Source organism: Sylvia atricapilla, chromosome 17 (genome assembly GCF_009819655.1).
Source record: "Sylvia atricapilla isolate bSylAtr1 chromosome 17, bSylAtr1.pri, whole genome shotgun sequence".
NCBI classification, from domain to species: Eukaryota; Metazoa; Chordata; class Aves; order Passeriformes; family Sylviidae; genus Sylvia; species Sylvia atricapilla.
In genome coordinates, this window is record NC_089156.1 from 9,245,401 (window position 1) to 9,263,970 (window position 18,570).

The 18,570-nt window shown below is 52.8% G+C and overlaps 1 long non-coding RNA gene across 2 annotated transcripts; it reads left to right on the top strand.

The window, feature by feature from the left end:
• Positions 1 to 7,459: 7,459 nt before the first annotated feature.
• LOC136368726 (uncharacterized) lies at positions 7,460 to 9,431 on the top strand. Of its 2 annotated transcripts, none has more exons than XR_010744902.1 (3): positions 7,460 to 7,887; positions 7,998 to 8,151; positions 8,521 to 9,431. It is a non-coding gene; the product is annotated as an uncharacterized lncRNA (long non-coding RNA). The 2 variants fall into 2 exon arrangements; XR_010744901.1 differs by having other exon boundaries at positions 7,460 to 7,749.
• Positions 9,432 to 18,570: the final 9,139 nt, after the last annotated feature.

The window sequence follows — 18,570 nt, forward strand, 5'->3', positions numbered from 1 at the left end:
TGCCAGCAGCGGGCAGCCCATGGTGCCAGGGCCAGCTCCGTGCTGTGGGTCTGGCTGCCAGACCCCGGCCCCCCTCGCCCCTGCCCTGCCTCCTCCCGTGCCTTGGGATAGCCCAGCCACCTGCCAGGAAATGGCACTCACGGAGCATTTTCCCTCTGACTGAAAAGGGTGGGGTTTTTTGACAATTGAGTACACAGAATCGTGGAATCATTAAGGCTTGAAAAGATTTCCAAGAGCATCAACCCCAACCTTCAGCTGAGTACCCTCATGCCTACTAAACCATATCCCAAAGTGCCTGTCCACTCAGTTTTTGAACATTTGCAGGGATGGTAACTCCATCACTTCCCTGGGCAGCCTGCTCCAGTGCTTGACCACCCTTCAGTAAAGGAATTTTTTCCGATAGCAAACTGACTTCCCTTTGAAAAACTCTAGCTCGTGGCTGGACCTCAGACGGGTCATCATCAGGAAGCCTCATCCGTCCACTGAGGCTGGGAAATGACTGTGATGACTCCCGAGCACAAGTTTCCAACTGCTCACAGGTACAAAGGTTTTTGTTCTCAGCTGGGCTGGATTTCTCAGGGGAAATCCCCGTGCTCCTGGCAGGGGAATGTGGCTCACGGGCCTCGGTGCTGCTCAGCTGCAGCTCTGCAGCTCCATAAGCAAGAGATGAATGAAGGAGCGGGATGGTGCCACCTCCCAGCGCCCACTCACTCCCTGGCACACCAACAGCAGCTGAATTTCTTTCACATTTCTGGTGAATCACTCCTGGCTGTGCGGGTGGGTTTCTCTGGAAGTGGCACCCAGCCCCGAGTCCCAGCCTGTGCTGGGACACCCTGGGGCCACCAGCACCCTCAGAACCCCCGACACCACGGCCGTGCTCAGGCCACTCATGCCAGGGGTGTGACAAAGGGGTGGCAAGCTGCTTTGGGGATGGCCCTGTCCCTGTCCTTGTCCCCATCCCAATGCCCAGCACAGGCCATGTGTGGGCTGCAAGAACAGCTGCACAAATAACCCCCAGTGATGCCATCTGTGCCTTTCCCTGGGCGCTGCATCCCTCCCTTTCCAGGAGGAGCAGAAAGAGGGCTCTGTTCCCTGTTCCAGGAAAAGGCTGGTGCCTTCCATCTCGGGAGCACGGCTCCCCTGGCACCGCATCCCTGGGCTGCAGGGAGCAGACGAACAATATTTATCCTTCCAGGTGCTCTCCAACGAGCCTTCCCTAACCCTTTCCCCTCCGGTGGCTCCCGATCTGCGGTCAGGGATTGCCCCACGCCTCTCGCCGGCAGTGGAGCGGCACCGACGTGGTTAACAAACATGAACAAACTTTCTGGGTAGGCACCAGGCAGGCGCTTCCTCCGGCTTGACATTCAATTCCGATTGGTGTGACTCATTAGCTATTTATTTATTTAAAGCCACGGAGCTATTTGCAATATTTTTAAGCAGCAAACACAGTGTGTGGGCAGGGAGCTGTTCTGCCTAAATGTTCGGCTCGGTGACACTGATGATAACTTATCAGAATAAATAAGGAATCTTCCAATCATGGGCTTTTCACCGAGGGAGTGTTTAGTGTGAGCTGCGGCAGAAAGTCATAATGTTTCCTTCTCAGAAACTTTTTACCAGTCTGTGTGTTACATCCAGGTTATATCCCTGTGTGGGCAGCTGCCTGCGTGCTCTCAAGGCCCAATTAAAAATGGAATACATCATCCCTCTGCTCCTCTCCCCAAAAGCCTCATAGCTCCACCAGGTCTCTCCTGGAGCAGCTGCTTTGGGAATAGGCACAGGAAAGGTTTGGGCAGTGCTGGGTTGGTCAGAGGGGTACAGGGAGCTCACATGGTCATGCTTCCAGAACAAACTTTTACTTAATTATAATTTGGACGCTTCCTTCTGTTTTCCTGCCAGCAGCAATCTCCTGAGCTCCCATCCCAACCCAGTGGGCCTGGGGGTGTGCAGAGGCTCAGATCAGGAACCTGAAAAAGCAAACACTTCACATCCCCCTATGTTTTCGAGTTATCTCATTTTTATATAACCAGCTTGGTACAAATCCAGGAATTTTTTTTTGTTGTTGTTGCCATTATTTCCAGGGAAAATGGGGCTTTTCTGCCATTTTGAGGTTTAAAATTTCACTTCCTTAAAACAGGAGCCTCTTGAAATCCTGAGAGATGAAGGCCTCCTCCAAAGCCCCAGCAGCAGTTTAGTCTGTGGAATCTTCCAAAGCATTAATTCCTGCAGAACACAAGGGATGGGATCTGCTCCTTCCTGCTGGGCAGTGGTGTCCAGTGGTGCAGGGGGTGCCTGTGGCCCTGTCACACTGAGAGTGTCACTGTGAGTGCCACTGTGTCACCGGTGCTGTGCCTGCTCCTGGGGCAGCTCCATCAGAGAGGAGGGCAGGTCCCAAAGTGTCCAGCATGGATTATTAGCAATCAGCTCTATTTTTCACTCCAATTCTCCACATTCTCAGGACTCCCTCCATGGCCATTCTCCTCCTTACCACATTCTGGAGCTGGAGCTGGGGCAGGACACAGGCTCAGCCCAGCAGATGTGTCTTTATCCCGGTGCTGTGGTCACTGCAGTCAGGGCAGAATTCCTGCTGCAGAGCCAGGGCAGGAGTAACCCCTGTGCTGCCTGCCTTCAAAACCGGCTGGATTATTTTGGAGGCAGTTCTGGGGGGTTTAACATGCCCTGACTGCTGCATTTTTTGCATTCTTCTCCTTTTCTTCTCTCACACATATCCCTCACTGCTGAACAGAGCTGTTGCAGCTGGGGCTGGACCAAGGCAGGGGCTGAGCATAGGAGCTGTGGGGGCAGTTGCTGGAGTTTGGAACATGCAGACTGGGGGCTTGTCATGAACTCTGCCCACTACCCCCATAATTCCAGTGAAGCCCTGGCACAGGTTGTCCAGAGAAGCTGTGGCTGCCCCTGGATCTCTGGAAGTGTCCAAGGTCAGGCTGGACAGGGCTTGGAGCAGCCTGGGATGGTGGAAGGTGACCCTGCACATGGCAAGGAGTGGAACTGGGTGGTCTTTAAGGTCTCTTCCAACCCAGTCCAGTCTGTTGTTCTGTGATTCTCTGTGAACAATTCCAAAAACTCCCTCCTGCCGCAGTGCTTAGCACAAAACTGAACTGTTTTTATCTTCAGACTCCAATTAACAAAAAGAAGGGGCTGGGTGCCTGGCAGAGCAACTCCCTTTGTGAGCTCCTGCCTGCTGCACCAGTCACATCACGTTACTCTGTGCTTTCAAACACACCATGACACAACTGATGCCACCAGTGACGGGCAGGGGATCTGCCAAGAGACACGAGGAACCAAATTTTTCAATCGACGCTTTTACAGAAACAACCAACCACCATGCCCTTTTTAACTTGTATTTATGGATTCCTAAATCAGGCCTGCCCCCAGTTCTGCAAACCCTGGAATCAGCTGGTTGTGGTACCTGCAGGGAGATGGGCCACAGAGGCACAGGTGGGGGTGAGTCAATGTCCCTGCAGTGCCACAGTGGGCACCCAGGCTCGAACCATTCATGGCATTTTAACAGATTCCCAGAGTCATTCAGGTGGGAAAAGACTTCCAAGACCATTGAGTCCAACCTGTGCCCAGTTCCCACCTTGTCACCAGCCCAGAGCACTGAGGGCCACATCCAGTCCTTCCTTGGACACCTCCAGGGATGGGGACTCCAAACCTCCCTGAGCAGCCACTTCCAAGGCCTGACCACTCTTTCCATGAGGAAATTCCTCCTGATGTCCTCCTGACCCTCCCCGGCAGAGTTGGATGCAGATTCCTCTCCTCCTGTCCCTGTTCCCTGGGAGCAGAGCCTGACTCCCCCCCGGCTGTCCCCTCCTGTTGTGCAGAGGGTCCCCCCTGAGCCTCCTTTCTCCAGGCTGAGCCCCTCCAGCTCCCTCAGCCACTCCTCATACTGCTCACATTTGGGCTTTGGGGTTGAGCACAAACTACTGGACGAGCTGTTTTTGGTGAGATTCTGGGATTCTGGTGGTGGCTCAGACACTTCTCGCTGTGACCTGCCAGCACAGTGTCCCCCCAGCAGCCACCAGCCGGGGTCCCACCACGGCTGGGGACAGGAGAACCTCTTTCCTGGGGCTTCTGCAGCTCTTTGCACCACTTGCTCTTCTCCCAGCCCCCTCTTCCTCTTGATTAGCAGCTAAAAATCACGGCAGTGTCTGGTAGGACAAAGCCAGTGACAGCAAAGGGAATATTAGGGTCAAGCTTTATTAAGAAAGAAGCTATTGAAATGACATCCTCCAACATATTGCTATTAGGGCCTTGAAGAGTCTTTGCCTCATTAATGTAAAAGGGAGGTGGCAATCTTCCTGATCAACAGTGGCAATTTATTCTAAAGTGTCCATTTTCTGGATGTCAGAGGAAGACTTTTATTTATAATCTTATTTTCAATTTCCACAAAGAACACTTCACTCACGCTCTGGGCAGGTTTTTTTGGTGGGTGTTTTTTTTTTTTTTTTTTCAGACAATAACGATTATAAAATGGTGCTCTGCCTCCCCCCCCCTCCCCAAAATCCCCCTTGTAGTAGTGTTGACATATGGAAATGAATCAAAATGTAATAGGCATAATTACCAGCATTGTGTGCAGGCTGCAATTAGTGTCTCTTCAAAGCAGACTTGTAATCAAAAGACACCAATAGACAAGGGGAAGGACCGGGCGGCCGCTCCTGGGATGAGGCAGGGCTGGGAGGAAGTTTCTCACCTCTGGGAGAGCAGTGGGTCCCTGTCCAGGGTGAGGACGATGGCTCAGGGGTCCCAGGAGCCACCAGCCACCCCTCAGGTGTCAGGGCAGGCTGAGGTGTCCAGGGAAGTTGTGGCAGCCGCATCCCTGGCCAGGGTTTGGAACAACCTGGTGCAGTGGGAGCTGTCCCTGCCCATGGCAGGGGGTGGAACAAGATGAGATTCAAGGTTCCTTCTGACCCAGATTGTCCCATGGTTTTCAAAATTTGTTTGATGAGTTAAAAGAGAATATGAAAATAATATTCAGAAAGAAGGAATTCAATCCTGCACCAAGAGTTGCTCTGCTCACCTCGGAACTGGGTTATAAGAACTCTTTGTTTCACCAAGGGTCAAAAATTATTTATTTTTTTTGTGTGTTTTGTGAACTGGAGAATGTTTCATTCACTCAGCCCTGAACATGAGACACAATCTGAATTTGAGGAAACCCTTTTACACCTGTATCCCTCCAAACCCCAGTTAAAGTGTTGGGTCCAAGCACAGCAGGTTGACAGTTGTGCAATTCAATTTTTACCTGTCAGAAATGTATCAATCTGAAGCTATTTTCACAGGAGCATTTCTATGTTAATAAGTTTTTGCTTTGAAATAACCCCTCCCCCACCTTTTAATAAGGTTAAATCATTTTCTGGGGCCTCGATGGAAGTGGCTGCTGGGGTTTCATTTTCAGATTCATCTTGTTCCTTAATAGTTTCTCAAAATCAAAGTCAGAATGAAATATTTTATCACCATTATTCAGCCAACTGCTTTTATTGACCCAAACATACTTTTTTTTTTTTTTTTTTTTTTTTTTTTTTTTGTTCCCAGGGAGGTGTTGAGAAGGATTGTTCAGACCTGGAGAACAAGAAAAGTCTGGGATTTCCTTTGGAGTTCCCTGGTTCTGCCAGGAGCCCTCCCACAGCAGCTGCTCCTCGAGGCTGTGACAGAGCCCTGTGGGTTGTGCTGGCAGTGACAGTGACACTGGCAGGGCCTGGGAGAGCCCGAGGGCCAGGACTTCAGTCTGGGCAAACATTTTGGGAATTGTTGCTCCAGCTGGAGTTCTGACAGGATGCCAGGACAGAACCAGCACCTGCAAAGGAGGTGGGCAGGTGACACCTGGCACCTTCCAGGTGCTGCAGGGGCTGATTTTGGGGTGCAGGGTGACACCAGCCCTGCCTGGTCCTGCTGCCACTCTTGGGGTGCTCAGGGCAGAGCCCACCCATCAGCACCAGCTCTTCAGGGAACAGGAGAGGGGGACACTGGGGCCAGGAGCTGCTTTGCCAGTGCTGCAGCCTCTCCAGGAGAGCCTCTGCTCTCAGGGAATGCTGCTCCAAGAGACGAGAGGCTTCTCCCAAGTCAGCAGCGAGATGCTGGTGTCAGCCAGGGAAGGATCAGGCCTGTCACCAGCGGGTCTGTGTAGGAGGACTTATATTTGTTTGCAGGAGCCAGATGGTTAAAGAAGAGAGTGACATAATTTCAAGAGCTGGAGCCATGAAGAGAGGGGGAGAGAAAGTCACAGGGGGAAGTGAGACCCCAGGGGCCCCCCGGCTATGGGGTGTGCTGGCACTTCAGCTCTGCCTCCTGCAGGGATCCCTCCTGGGGTTCTTTGGGAATCGCTCCCACATTTAGACGTCTTTCCTCCTTGCCTGTGGATACGCAGGGAAGCTGAACTGCCAGTGGTACTAATGCTGGAGAAGTTATGAGGGCAGAAGTGGTGGGCACGACCTTGTCATCATCGTGAAGTTCATGATCTTAAGTAGCTCTCTATTTATTAATGGAGGAGCCATTTATTAACCTGCTCAATTCAGTTGTGCTGGCATAAATCTGAAACCATCCTGTGGAGTGTGGATTTATCCCGGGAGATAACGGAGGGAGACCCTGGCTGGTGTGTCTGTCCATGGCTGTGCAGGTGGCAGGACAGGATGGCTCACAGGACAGGTGGTTCCCCACTGTTTTAGGGCTTGGGGAGAAAACTTCAGAGTTCAGTAGCAAAATTAAGCTTCAAACAGCAGCTCAGTTCCCACAAATGTCCAGGAATAGGAGCGATTCCCGTGCAGAGTGTGTGTGCCAGGGCTGGAGCTTGGCTCTTCCTTCGCCGAGGGCAAGGGTGAGACAGAAGGGATTTGGGGGCATTGGCATTGCTCATCTCCAGCTGGGTGGGGAGCGTTGGTGCCTCGGGATCCCCCTTGCCTGGCTGGAGCTGCTTGGCACCCACAGCCTTGTGGACAGCACTGGGAACCCCACTGGAACAGGCAGCTCTGGGTGCAGGGCTGTGTACAGACCTGGAGCCGGGAAAAATAAACCACCAGCTACACAAACCCCTCTGCTTCCCCCAGCCAAAGTCTTGGATCTCCTTCTTGCTGCGTGGAAGTGGATTTCAACCAGCAGAACACAGCTGTGGGGTTTTATTGTCTCGTTCCCTGTGTTCGGTACAGGCTGCCGAGCAAAGGCAATGCCGAGGATGCTGCAGAGGAGGGAAAAAAAAGATTTCCTCTGAAATTTTGACTGTTCCTTTAGGGCTTTGAAGGAGCTGCAGAGGAGACACGAATCTAAATTTAGAATTACATTTTAAGCCTTCATGTCGCTTTTTGAAATATCAGAAGGAGCAAGGGTCTGCTATCCTACCATCGGGCCCGGGCACAACCTCCTCTTTAAAGGCGCACAAACCCCACCCCGTGACTCGTGGCTTCCTGCCGCCTGTCCTTATCTTCCCTTATCTGCTGCTGTGCGGAGGCTGCTCCGTCTCGGCGGGCCGTGGCTCCTTTCAGAGCCTCGGGAGCAGGGCTCGCTATTCCCGTCACGCCCGGCTCTCCCGGCCCCGCTCTTATCGGCAGCAGCACACGGAGCGCCGGGGGATGTCCCGCTGCCGCCTCTTGCAGAGCCATTCCCGGCCCCGCTGCCGGGACCAGCCGCCACCCGGAGGGGCTCCTTCATCCCCTTCCTGAGATAAAAAAAAAAAAAAAAGGGAGTTCAGCAGGCTGCAGCTGAGAAGACCTCGGCAAACCCTGCGGGAAAACGGCTTTGAAGGTGTTGTAAAGGCGCAGGCGAAGACTTTGGTGGAGCGTTTTGTGTGCGGGCTCGGGGAAAGCTGAGTGCCCGCGGGAGGAGTGAGCTCCAGCAAGAACACCCTGAGTGCCGGGACCCCACGCCTCTGCTCAGCCACTCGTGGGTGCCTGGGATTTTATGCCATCGTGCAGCTCTATGGAAAACAATATCTATTGATAGCGTGGTGAAACAACCCTGTATCGGTGTAATTAGCGGTGCTGTCATTTCAGTGTCCTGCAGAAACGCACCTGAGGAGTGGAGCTGGGCTCTGAGTGACACCAGAGGACAAACACAGTCTGGTGCAGGTGTCCCCTCCTGCACCGAGGTCATGATCCGCCACAGAAGAAGAGGTGTGCTCGTCTGTGACAGCCAGTGACACCGCATGTAAGGAGCGTTTTTTGGGGGGGATTAGTGGGGCTTCCGAGCACAGAAACACTCCTCCCCCAGCACGCCTACACACTCCTGTGCCTGCACACAGGGATGCACACGAGTGCACACACACAGACCCCCCTCCCAGCTCCCTGTCCTGCCTCTCCCAGGCCCTGCTGGGGGTGTGTGGGGAAGGAAGGAAGGAAGGAGTGGGCACTCGAGCCCTGCCAGGCGCCCACGCACGCCCACGGCCCATATGGCTCCTGCACACAGGCTGTGGCTGAACTCGCCTGGGAAGTGCTTTGTTCCTCAGACCATGGTGGGGAATGGATCTCTGCCCGTGCTTGGGTTTAGCAGCTTTTTCCTCCTGTCGTTGCCTTCGAGATCTCTGCTGCGAACTGTCATTTGAAAGGAGACGCTGAAAGGTTGCTGCAGCCCCTGCCCTGGCACTGATCCTTCCTGCTCCAGGAAATCCCCAATAATCCATGCCACCTTTGACACTTCACGCTGGTTTGTGGGTAAAATACTCCAAGGCCCTCAGAAATCCCTTTCTACAGTCAGCAGAAGCTGACACAAGTTCTTCCCTCAGTTTCTGGTACTGGACATTGCCACAGCAGGCAGTAGGGACTGGTCAGCACAGAATCCACCCAAGAGAAGGTCGCAGCCCAACCCCATCTCCTGCAGCCCTGGATTCTGGTTGGTTTTAAGATTCAGTTCCCCAGCCTGCCCATGCCCCACCATCAGGCTTTTCCCTTTCTCCTCCCTTCTCTCACATTTTTACTTTCAAGTAAAAGATAGTGTTTCCTCTCTCTGGGTAATTGTGATATCAGTCTCCTCCAGGCCAGTGACAAACGTGGCATTTCTGAATTTTCCCCAAGTCTCTTTCCAGCATCAAACCTGATTTTTTTCCGTGGTTTTCTGTTCATTTGTGAATTTATTCTGAGGTCAAAAGGGACCTCAGACCCAGCAATCTGCCCAAAATCTCAGCCTGTGCATCTCTACAGACCCAAAGGCTTTTGAGGGGAGGCTGGGAGCTGAGACAGGAGATGGATCCCGCAGGGGTGGCAGGTCTGGGGTCCTGCTGCCTCCTCTGCCCTGCACAACCACAGACATTACACTGGGAAGAAATCTAATCCCGTCTTAATTTCCTTAACTAGTATAAATTTCTAAAGAAAAGGCATTTGGAAGCGAAATATCAAAATGTGACATTTGGAAAATGTTAAAAAGAACATCGTTGCATTATTGAGATACTTTGTTTCAATTTTCTTTGGAATTAAACTTTGTCAAAATCCTCATGTCGCCACAGGAGCTCTGTTCCTATATAACAGCAATTTCCAAAGAGATGGTTTCTGGACTCACAAGTTTGGACCCTCAGTAGTGAAATGGCCTCAAAAGGGAGGGTGGGAGCTGGGTGTGCACCCCGGTGTCCTGGTCCTGAGCAGATAAATCCAGCCTTCAGCCCTGACAGCTTCTTGCTCTGCCAGTCACATCATCAGCAGCCCCAGTGTAGAAGAATATGCTGCTTTGGGGGGAAAAACCCAGGTTTTCCAGAAAGATGGATCAGGAATTTGGGCTTCAGGACGCAGCACAAATCCCATCAACCTCTGAGGGTGTTGCAGTTCCATTCAGGGCTCACAGGGACACCGAGTTTTGCTGGCTTTGCTCAACACCACTTACTAAAGCTGGTGTAAATCTGTGGATTTTACCTCCTGCATTCTGGATTAGAACAGTTTAAGCTGTGCTTAAACCCATGGCTGAGTTAACCAGCACAAGAAGGAGATAAACTGGGCTCTGTTTAAAGTAATTCCTGTGTCCCACCGTGTGTGCCAGCCCAGCAGCCAATGCTGGTTTCCTGGGAGGGCAGGTAGGGAGCTCCAGGACCATACTCCAGCCCAGACTTCACCAAATTTAGACATTTTGACTGGAAAACCTGAGCTCCATTTGGGCAGCCCCCATGGCAGCGAGCCTCGTGCACTGGTGTGCAGTGGATGGAATTATCCACGATGCCTAGAAGATGCTCCAATCCCAGTAACTAAATTGACTTATTCCTGCATTTACCTTCCTTGTGGTGCATGTGGGTCCCAGGGCCAAGCCTTGCCCAGCTCGGGGTCTCCTCCCAATCCCAGCTTTTGCAGGGATCACCCCAACAGCTCACCAGATCCACGTGCACCAGGATTACAGCAACGTACTTCAGATACGCCACCAAAACTTGATATTTCCTTTTCCCTCCATCCAGCTGTTGAGTTATTTGTGCAGGTTAATTCATTATTTTGTAGTTGCTGCTGCCTGTCTGCAGCAGGAATGGAAGCAGAGCTGGCAGTGGAGCCGCTCGCACCCAAAGGCAGCTTTGTGCAGTCAGCAAAAAGGCGGCAGAAAATGACTGTTCAATGAAATCACATATTTTGGGTAAACGTTGCCTGCTGAAGGAGTCGGTCTCTGCATTAAACTGGGTGGCAGGAGGAGTTGCTGTGAAATCATCGCAGGGATTAGATGGAAAAGAGCATTTCGTGTTTAAGCGCTGATTAAAAAGCAATATGTTACCCAAAAGCTCCCCACCAAGCGGGTGACTCCTGTCCCTGCTGCTCGGGGACTCTCAGGGATTATCGTGATATGCCCAAAGAGTCCTCAGCACAGGCATTTCGCCATTTCCCAGCCCCTGGGTCTCTTGGTGGGATTTTTGCTGCATTTCAGCGAGGCCCTTTAGGGTGAAATTAATTCAGTTTAGCAGCCAACAGGCTCCAAATCGATTCATTCTGCAGCCGGGATGGTTTATGGGCAGGACGGATGGGCTGCAGCACACAGCTCTGCATCTGCAGACACTGACAGGAAACCTCGGGGGAAAAGGGATCCACAAAACTGTCCCTTTTATGTTTGGGAATAATAGTTATTTGGCTGCTGCCAAAGCCTTGCAGGAAAACTCTGCTCCCAGCCATGCCAAGACCCCAGAAAGGCAGAGAAGAAAAAGGACGTGGGCGGGTGTGGCGTGGGTGGGTGGCAGAAGCTTGGGCTGGGATTTGGGGTGAGAGGGAGGGGACAGAGGGGACACCTGGTATGTGCCACGGCAGAGCTGCTGAAGCCACAGCCAGGGCAGAGACCCCTCGCTCAAAGCCATCCCCACCTGGCCAGTGGCTTTTCACGAGCTGTGGGAGCCTCCTGGATGCCTCAGGATGGAGAGCCCGTGGGGAGTGGCAGCAGTGGCCACCGTGGGGCCAGCCCTGTCCCTCCTGGCAGCCCGGCACGGAGGGAGCTGTGCAGCTCCTGGGGGGTCTCTGTGAGCTCATTCACCCCCAAAATCTGAGCTCAGGACAACACTGCGGCCACCACCTCCGAGCCCCCCTTGTCCTGCCCCGGTGTCACACGCTGTCGCTGCCCCCGGCTGCTGCAGCGGCTCCGTGTCCCCGAAGGCTGCGCTGGCTCCTGCAGACAGACTCACGGACGGTCTGCGCGTCACCTGCGCTCCCAGCAGGGCTTGGATCCCGGCTCTCCATTCCCCACCCTGCTTCTCAAATGCTAATGTAGCTTTTGATGTGCACGTCTTCATCCTTCAGCAGAAGCGGGATCCAGCTTTGGACAAGCGCAGCACCGTGCCCACGGCGGCTTTGCAACAGGAGCTGCCGTCCTGTTCCTTGACTCGATCCCAGCGTTTTGTCATTTTTGAGGAAATAACAAACTTGAAAGTATTCGGCTTTGGTGCAGCAATTGCAGCTTAATTGCACGTCTCCTTCTGCCCACACAAATGCTGAAAAGTGACTTGGCAAACTTTAAAGGCAATCCAGGACTGAAATGGGGAGGCTTGACAAGCCAGCATTCATCAGCTCTGACTAACGCGTCTGTACTCTCAAACCTGCTGCTGTTCCTGCGTTGGCCTGACATCTTGCTGCCCTCAAAGAATTTCTTTTGAGTCTCAATCAGCGGCTGCCGGGTGGCTGTGTCTGAAAGGTCCCCCCCAGCGTTTCAGCCGCCAGGTTGCCCACAAACCATTCCTGGGGCGGGGGCTGCCTTGGCCGTGCCCTGGCAGGAGCCGGGGTGGTTTTGCTGCACAGAGAAGATGGAGTGGGCAGATGTCCTGGCATGTCAGCGGTGTTTGTGCTGGTGACGTTCCAGAGGACACGGCTGGCAGCGCAGCTCTGGCCTCACTCTCCCCAGGCTGGAGGCAGCTGCCTCCCCAGGAGAGGCCAGTGCAGGTTGGGCTGCTGGGTGGCTGCAGGGCTGGGGAGTCTGCAATATCCGATGGAAGTCTGGGCTTCAGCGAGTCCACAGCTCCCATGAGGGAATGGAAGGGGGGCAGCAAAGGGGAAGAGGGGAGGGAAAGCAGAGTCACGGTCCTGCCTTCTGGATTTCCAGTTCCACAGGAGATGGGAGAGATGATCGTGCCAGCAGAGGCAGCAGGTCCCCAGGACAGGGCTGTGCCTCAGGGCAGGGGCAGTGGCAGTGCTGGGATTGCTTTGCCTCCCCAGCCCCCCGGTGCCCCTGGGGAAGCTGCTTGGCACTGCCAACACTTTCCCCTGCTCATCTGCCAGGACTCCTGAAGGAGACAAGACAAGGAGTGAGCTGGGATCAGCAGCTGCTGGGAAAGCATGAGAACGGGGTGGAGAACCCCCAGAGGAGCAGAGAGAAGGAGTCACACGACCACAAGAGACCTTGTTGTTATTTGCTCAGATTCAGGGGCATTTCCTTGGTCTGCTGCTTCATCCAGCCCTCCTTCCTTGGGTGCTGGGTGGGCAGCCTCTGATCTGGGAGAGGCAAGGCCAAGTGGGAGATGGGACAGAGCAGAGCCAGTGGGGCTGGTTGAGGGGCCAGCACCGGGCCTTGAGGCTCCAGTGGATATCCAATGAGGAATCACAGCCCCAGCTCACTGTCCCGGGATGTTTGGGACCAGCACAAAGTTCAGGCACACTTGAATTCATTATTTCTTGAACTGCTCCTCATGGCTGAGTGGGGTTTAGCGTGCACAGCACGTTGGCAAGGGAAGCATTGAATCTACAGGCTTCTGCAAGGAAAATATTTAAGATTTCTCAGCAAATGGTGCGTGCAGCTTTTCAGGAGGATGTTTTGCTCTTTTCCCCATGATCAGACTCATCCGGCGTGTTCAAACGACTCATTTATACACAGCATCAGAAGGAGTGTGGGGAGGGGACGTTCTCTCCCTCACAAACGGCACGATTTACCAAAGGACGGGAATTATGTAAAGCAACAGGATTTACTCCCAGCCCCAAGTCTGTAAACAGTGTGGGTTATGCTGCATGGAGCTTCTGAAAAGATAACTGGGAGGGGAGGCCCCTCGGTTCATTTTGTGAATGAGCAGCTCGGTGGTGGCTGTGGGTTTATTCCGCTCCACAGTGTGCGCACAGCCCTCGCAGCGTGCTCGGGAATGAGCAGCCGAGGAAATAGATCTTTGCTGGAGGCAATTGCTTTCCCGACAGTGAGAGAAAACATCATGCATGGCAGGCTCAGAGGATATTGTTTTAATACCTTTCTTCTCACCGCAGAGCAAGGTGGCTGCGTGCTGCGGGCAGGCACACGGGGTCACCCCCTGCTCCCCACACTCCAGTCACCACCAGGCTGGGCTGTCACAGTGGGTGCAGAATCCCCCTCAACCCCCACGCTGTGACTGTGCTGCAGAGCCAGGCTGAGCCAAGCCCTTGTCTCAGCTGCTGAGGCTATTCTGAATTCCCTGTTGGCTCCTGACCTGGCCCTGTACCCTCAGCCTTTGCTCCAGGGCCTGCTTAGTCCCTCTGTCTTTGCTTCTGAGCTCCTCCAGCCACCTCCTTGCACAAAGCAGCTTCTCGCCACGCTCTCCAGAAGTGGAAATCCAACTAGAGTATTGCAGTTTTGTGTGCATTCTGCATGAGACTCAAAACAGATCCTTCCAGGAGAAATCTGTTGGGATGATCTAAACCTGCTTGGCACAGGGTGGATTTAGGAGCATCAGAGAACAGTGGAGATGTGATTCAGTGAAAGAAGTGGGGCCCTTGTGATGTAGGGTCTGCACAGTGCACCAACTGCCCCTCCTTCATGGGGCTGAGCTTTCACTTTCCTTCTGCCAGGAGCAGAGAGGATCCCCACTGTGCCCCCTGCACACCAAACCCTGGGTCTGTCCTAGGGGCACTGAGAGGTGCCCCTGCTACAGGAACCACCCCAACCAGCACAGGCAAAACTGCTGTGACCCTCCCCAAAACAGCTGCAGCTGCAATGCCTCAGGTTTGTCACCTGCTCAGGTGTGGGGCTGCTGGCAAGACCAGGGGGGGCAGAAAGGGCTGGCAGCTGGCTCTGCCCACAGAACCGTGCCTGCCTTCTCCCAGCCTCCCTGTTTATTTGTTCTACAACAGCTTGAAACCAAATAGGGTTAATAGCCCTCCCTGTGTCCTAGTGAGATGAAACTACCATTGGGAGACCCAGGACAATTTTTATATAGGATTAGAAAACAAAAATCAATATTTAATTATCTGTAAGCTTTTTGTGTCACTGCATCCTTAGCTTGCTAACGGTGAGTGCTGGCTGCCAGCAGAAAGTGAGTCATTAAAGGCGCAGTATCTTTTACTGGCCCGTTATGGGAGCACAGTAAATAGAGCACATTATCACTCCTCACACACCTGCACGGTTATTTATCTTTACAATCTCTATTTACCTATATTTATGGTGGGTTTCTCCTGTATATTATATGGCCAGGTTAACTTAAATGGGCTTCATTAAAACAGGCACTTAACAAAAACTTCGGAACATCCTCGTTTGGACAGAAGGCAGGAAAACGAAACGGGGAAGGAGGAGGAGAAGCACTTGGTGTCATCAAGTCCCCAGGGCTCGGGAGCTGAAGGGTGGCTGATGGAAATGCTGGTGGCTTCAGGGCTGTGTCACCACCTGGGGCTGCCTGGGACCCACAGGCACAGGGAGGAAGGGGCTTGGGGAGGGTCAGGGCTGGGAGGGGGAGGAGGACAGAGCCTTCACTGGGTGCTGGGTGCTCAGCTCCAGGGTGTCTCCTGTGCATGGGGAGCTGTGAGCCCGTGGGCTGAGGGGCTGCTCAGCGTCTCCTTCCTTATCCCTGTTGCATTTTTCCCCCACATCTGAGTCACAGCCCCAGGGGACAGACGGACACAGTGCTCCTGCTCTCCTCCTGCACTCCTGCTCGGGGTCCATCCTGTGGCTCTGTCCCTGCAGATTTTCTGCCTCCCTCACCCTGTGCCCATCCACTGTGCCACAGCCTGCTCAGAGCCACTCAAAAAAGTAATAAATAAATACCCTGGGAAACGAAACCTTCCCCTGTGGCGAGGGGAACGGGCAATTAGCAGATCTTTTTTTGCTGCAGTAGTTAATTTTTTACAAGCCTCCCTTATTTTCCCTGTTTCCCCTGGTTAATAATGACTCGCAGCCGCTTACACCATAAATAAGTTCCACAAATTTCGCAGATGCACCGGGCTGTTTAAGCAGGGAAATTGAGCAGCATATGTCTGAATGGTTAATTGACTTAATTGCTGTTAGTTGGGCTATTAGCACACTTGATCCACCCCAATGACCGCAATACTTTCTTAATGGTGTTCATTTTATTTGGATGCCAAGCTCCAGTTACCATTACAGGGAAATTTCCAATTGCTGATTACCTCATAAATATATAATTGTAGTCATAGGCTAAATAAAGCCAACAGGCATTAATAATGAACAGCGTTTGACTAAGAGCCTTTAAAGGATGATGGAAGTTTCTTTAAGGACCTCAGCTATTCTTGAAATGTAAATAATCTTTCATGCTTCTATTTTTAATGATGCTGCATCTTTTTTCCAGTCGGCATCGAGCACCAGGAGAACTGCTCGGTGCATCCCACATCCAGGTAATGTCCAGAGAAAACAACAGAGCCAGGAGCCTCCTCAGCTCTCCCTGTTCCAGGATCAGTTCCCAAGGGACGCTGAGGTTATTCCTTCCAGGCAGCCACGGGCGTGTGAGTGACCACTGACTCCAGCCTCTCTGAAAACAGCTTATCCCACTCCTTGTCTGCAGGGAAAGGCAAAAGCAAAGCACCACCAGGCCAAGTCCTGCCCTGGGCAGGGAGCACAGGCAAGGGGTGCTGTGTCTGCCACGGCCGAGGCTGCAGAAACCAGGAATGTGCCACTGACTTCAGCCCTGTCACCTCCCTGCCCAGCCCCTCGCAAAAGGCAAGGATTGCCCTGAGGGCAGCACCCATGGCAGGGGTGGGTGACCAGGACCCCCTTTGGGACAAGGCTGGCTGTGGTCCTGGGTCCAGCCACCCCCAAATGGGTTTAGTCTGTCACCAAACAAGTAATCAAAAAAAACCTCCCCTACCAGTGCAGATCTGCCCCCAAGGCTGGCACTGAAGGCAGACATGATTTATCCAGAAGAAGAAACGCAAGGAGGAAAGGGCCTTTTCCGACTCCAGCATTGTGGCTGGCTCTAGAGACAATTTAATTATCCCAGGCTTTTCTTAACTGACCTAGTCAAATGAACCTGCCTAGCTCTGTCCACAATAATTACCCACGATTTGCTAATTCATGTGGAGAAGAAATTACTCCTCGATAGTCTGTTAATCTTTGATTCCCAACCATGAGCTCATTTACTCCAGGCTTGTTCCCTACTGGCACCAAACGGAGAGCATTGCATTAGTTATTTTCAGCTATTAAGGAACTAGTTATAATTAATGTTGGCTTTGACCATAGCCTGGTTTCAGGCAGATGCTTTGGGGTGCTGAAATGGGTGGAGGTTGTGCCACAGCCATGTTTCTGGGGTTTGGGAGCACCTTACACATCCTTGTGGCAGGGTCACAGGAGAGCTGGGACAAGTGGGACCAACCCTGGGGTCATGGACACAGGGAAGAAGGGACCTGCCACCCTTGGATGTGCTGTGAGCATGGTCCCCATGTCTGTGGGCAGCACCCCATCCTCTTCCTCATTGCCAGAGAGGTGGGAATGTGTCACTCCAGCTCTACTTGTCCCATGGGAGGGCGTGTGACCATGGGCTGCCCTGTGAGCGATGGCATGGGGACACTGCCACCTTCCCCTTGAGGAGCCGTTTCCCATTTCCAGCCCTTTTGCCCATTTCTTTGGGCACTGCTGTGTGGTGGGAAGCCAGAGAGCCTTTGGATGTGTGCAGGGATGGATGCTGGGAAGAAATGGAAAAACAGTCAGGAGAGAGGAGAAGGTTTTTGAGGAGCAGGGAAGTAAAGCATCGTCCTGCCTGAGCTGCTCTGCCTCCAGTGCCAGCATCCCCCTGCACCCCAGGGCAACCCCCCAGTGCCTTCCCTGGGGAGGAACAGGAGCTGGAAGCAGTTGGGTTTCACCCATCCCCAAGGGTTACAGTCCCCCTACTGTGTCTTGCTCTCCCTTTCCCATCAGGGTCTCTTTCTGCAAACCTACCAGGAGCTGGTCCCCGTGTCACCAGGAGCTGGCAGGGACCCTCCTGCCTGCCCACCCCTCATCAGATGGGGGTGAACTCCTCTTCATCACCCTCCAGCCTCCTTTCCACCCTCAGCCAGCCGCTGACAGCCCTGGCAGGACGGATGGCACCACCCTCCAGACCTGCAGAAAACGAGAAGCAGATGTTGCTTCAGCAGAGGAAAGGTCTCGGGATATGAAGTAGTTTCACCTGGTGCCTTCATCTTCTGGAAAAATCACACGTGACAATTCCTTTTGAAAATGATCAAAGCCAGGCACGGCGTTTCCTCTCTCCTTGCCGATCTACCCCGCTCTGTTTTATCAGATGGAGTTTAAAGCAAGAACATGTTTTATTTTAAAACAGACTTTTAAAAATATTCCGGCCTTTCGGCTTGACCATTCAAACCATCTGCTTTCCAACGTCTCAGATGTTGGCCCACAGAAGAGGAGTGGTGTTAACAATAAGCAAAAGTACCTAATAATCAGTTTAATACAATGCTGCACAATACTTATGGAGTTGGCATTCCCAAAGTTATTACCACAAGCCAAATCTTAATCCTTTTTAAGTTGGGGGGGAAATGGATCAAAAATTAGAATGATATCAAGCATAAAATAATCTTCTGTCTGTATTGCACTGATAAAAAAATAGAATATATAATTACCATGTACAAACTGCTTATGTTTGTGATTATATGTTGCTGCCATCTCCAGGTCCTCCCGGTAAATGACTTAATTGGGTTGTCCTGATGTATGGATGGAGAGCGGGAATGTGCGCTGGATCTCACCGGGATTTGGGCTGGATCCCTGCAGTGGCAATGCCTGAGACAGGGGCAGAGCTTTGCTCCTCCTGGAAATGCTGCAGAGGGTGAGAGGGGCTGCCCCAGGGCTGGGTGTTCCCACCCGGGTGGCTGCTCCCGGGGTGCCTTTTTTCCTTCTCCTTAACAATTGCCATATCCCACCATATATTTCCCCCCCCCCCCCCCGCCCTTGGCTATTTATGGGTAGAGTGAGAAGAAATTCTGGCACAAGAATGGCCCAGAGGCTCTGGGACACCAGTGG